The sequence below is a fragment of the Manacus vitellinus genome, unplaced genomic scaffold (genome assembly GCF_001715985.3).
Source record: "Manacus vitellinus isolate BGI_N305 unplaced genomic scaffold, ASM171598v3 scaffold_2_pilon, whole genome shotgun sequence".
Lineage (NCBI taxonomy): Eukaryota > Metazoa > Chordata > Aves > Passeriformes > Pipridae > Manacus > Manacus vitellinus.
In genome coordinates, this window is record NW_021940208.1 from 16,901,676 (window position 1) to 16,904,919 (window position 3,244).

A 3,244-nucleotide genomic window follows, 5' to 3' on the forward strand; every position below is an offset into this window, starting at 1 on the left:
TGCTGGGCCGGGGCCATACAGTCGTTCTCCGGCTGCCGGGCACGATGCTCTGAGCGCCCAAAAGCGCCGTGTGTGCCCCGGAGACCCGGGACTCCTCTCCCCGCCTTCCGGGAGGAGGGGAAGCGGCGGGGCAGACCGCCCTGTGCGGCGCCTGGCCTGGACCAGCACGGGTCCCCAACCAGCAGCACTGAGCGCTGAGAGCAGGGAAGCCGGGAAGGGGCAGCACTGGCTAAGGATGCTTCTTCAGGAGTCTGCCCTGCCAGCGCTGCTGCTGGCCTTTACTGACCCTATAACATCCGGGGCTATCTTGGAAATATATTTCTCCCCCCTATGTGCATACCTCGAGTTTCCCACACGCGTTTTATTTTGTGAAAGATCAGCAGAGAGCCTGTGACAGCAAAACACAAGCTCCATCTTTCCTTTTTCCCTGTGTTGCTGGAAAAAGGTTATTGGATAGGTCAGGTCTTCAGTTTGATCCAGTATGGCCCTTCCTATATTTTTATGCTATGAAATAAGTGGCAAGCATGTCTGCATGGGTGTGATGGCAGGTAAATGTGATCATCCCCATTTTACAGAGAAGGAAATGGAGGCACATAGAGAGGTTAGGCAGCTAGTCCAAGGTCATAGGAAGCTGGTGACAGGAGACACAAATAGAACTTGGACCTCCTGTGTCCCAGCAAACCATCCTGTGCAGATGAAAACTGTTTAGCTTTAAAGTTTAAAGTTTGTGAGAATATTTCCTGCACGCATCTCTCCGACTCCTATTCATAAGTGACACCCTAAACTATGAATTTAAGTCTGCATTTTCCAATCTTCCTGCCCCCAGCTGAGACCTTGAAAATAAAATAGCTATGGATACCTTCCCTCCCATCTGCTCACACCATGGAGGGAAGAACCCAAAGGGTTTTTTCCCGAAGAGGATGACTCACATGAAATCACCTCCTCCAGTGGAGAGAACAGCAGCTGGGAAAACAGCCAGAGAGGACAGACCAAGTAGAACTAGGACACTGGGCTTCCTGACAGCTCAGACCCCCTAGGAGCAAGGGCTCCCCATGGAAGGAGCTAGGGAACTATTTGTGCCTGTCTTTGGCCAACCCAGTGTTGAGTACGTGCTGAGTCTGAGATGATGCAGGCCCCATCACAAGCTCAGCAGCCATGCCACACCAGTTCCTCCCCACCCTCTTCACACCACCTACATCACAGCTGCATTCAGTCATGGCCCTCCAAAGACCACATTTCTTTGGCAAGACATAGCTCCTTCCTTCTCCAACAGATGTCATCAGCTCCTAATCTACTCAAGTCTCTGAGGACCAGGGAGGGCAAACCTAAAGATCTGCTCCTAACACCTCATCACTCTTCTATATGCTAAAGTCAAGGAGAGATGAGATGTAGAGCTTGTAGACTAAAAAGACCCCAATAGTGAGATACAGGGAAGGAAGAAGCAGTAGAAATTCCCATAAAGCAAAATGAAGGTACAGTAGGAAACCTGTGCCTGGAACTGGATGAAACAGTCTAAAAACCTAGATTAAAGCATCTGGAGGGCTGCATGGAACATACGAAGTATTATTATTTATGTATCACCATGCAACTTGCAACACCCAGTAGGGTGCAAACCAGCTTTGAAGAGTAGTTTAGGTATTAAGGCTGAACAAACACTAAGGAAAGAGTCAAAGACTTGTCCCAGGAAAAAGTCTATCCTGCAGGCAATGTGATCTCTTCCTACCAGAATCTTAGGCCTTGGTCTGATGCTAAGTGGCACATGTAAGGACAACTTTTATCCTTGGAATTCAACTGTCATTCACTAAGACAAACGGCTCTGGTGCAAGCACAGCTCACAGTGGAGCAGGGGATCATAGAGAACAGGGCAAGTTCCCAGAGGCAGGGGAACCCCAGGAGAGCCACATGGAGCTGGCAGCTTGCACAAGAGCAGCTGACTCAGCATGAGCCAGAGCCCAAAGTGACAGCAGCTGCCCCCACTCTAATGAGTGCCTCCTAATGAGAGGAGCCCTTGGGGAGCACTAGTATGAATCTGGAGATGCCCCAGTCTACTGGAAGCTGGTAAACATTGTCCTAGTTTTCAAGAAGGGCAAGAAGGATGACCCATCCGAGAAGGTCTGTTAGGTTCCACTGAAGAGCAGCACCACAGAAAAGGTCGATGGCGAGTTGAATATGTCAGCAGTGTGACTCGTATCAGTGTTCCCTGGCAGCCAGGACGACCAACTGTATCCCGGGTGTGCATCAGGCACAGCATTGCCAGCCCATCGAGGGAGAGGATTCTCCCACTCTGCTCTGTAATAATGTGGCCTCATCTTGAGTACTGTGTGCAGCTTTGAGTGCCTCAATATAAGGACATCAGAATTATTACAGTGTCCAGAGGAGGGTGACCAAGATGGTGAATGACTTCAAGGGCAAGACTTAGGAGTAGCAGCTGAGGTCACTTGGTTTGTTCAACCTAGAAAAGAGGAAACATAGGGAAGACCTCATAGTATACTACAGCTTCTTTACAAGGTGAAGTGAAGGGGCAGGACCTGATCCCTTCTCTTTGGTGACAAGTAATAGGACCCGTGGGAGCGGCATGAAAGTGTGTCAGGGAAGGTTTAGGTTGGATATTAGGAAAAGATTCTTCACCTAGAGAGTGGCTGGGCACTGGAACAGGCTCCCCAAGGAAGTGGTCACAGCGTCAAGCTTGACAGAGTTCAAGAAATGTTTGAACAGTGCTTTCAGGCACATACTGTGACTCTTGGGGATGGTCCTGTGCAGGGCCATGAGTTGGACTCCATGATTCTTGGTTCCCTTCCAACTCAGTATATTCTGATTCTATGAATAATGGATACATAACAGTTGTTATGTTCCCTTCGGCTCTTAAATGTGGGAATTTTCCTTTTTCTAGCATTTGTTAAAAAGACTATTGCTAAATACTAGAAAGAAAGTCAACCAAATGTAGCAGATGAGAGTAAGCCCTCTTTGAAACTTATCAGGCAAACATTCTTGCTGCAAGGCCGATCATCTGCTCAATCTCTAGCACTCTCTAGCACTACAGAAGCTGCAAAAGAGAGAAGAGAAATGGCCTTCGTAGTAGAAAACATTTGGTTTTAATGTTCACTTGCAGCCCAGCAGTACCTTGTATTGCTGAATTTTACTCTGCTCTGAAGGAAGACACGTTCTACCAAGGCTTTTGCTTGAACAACCCACACATTTGACACTAAGATCATCAAATTGTCAGGCAGCAAAAGCACCAACTCTC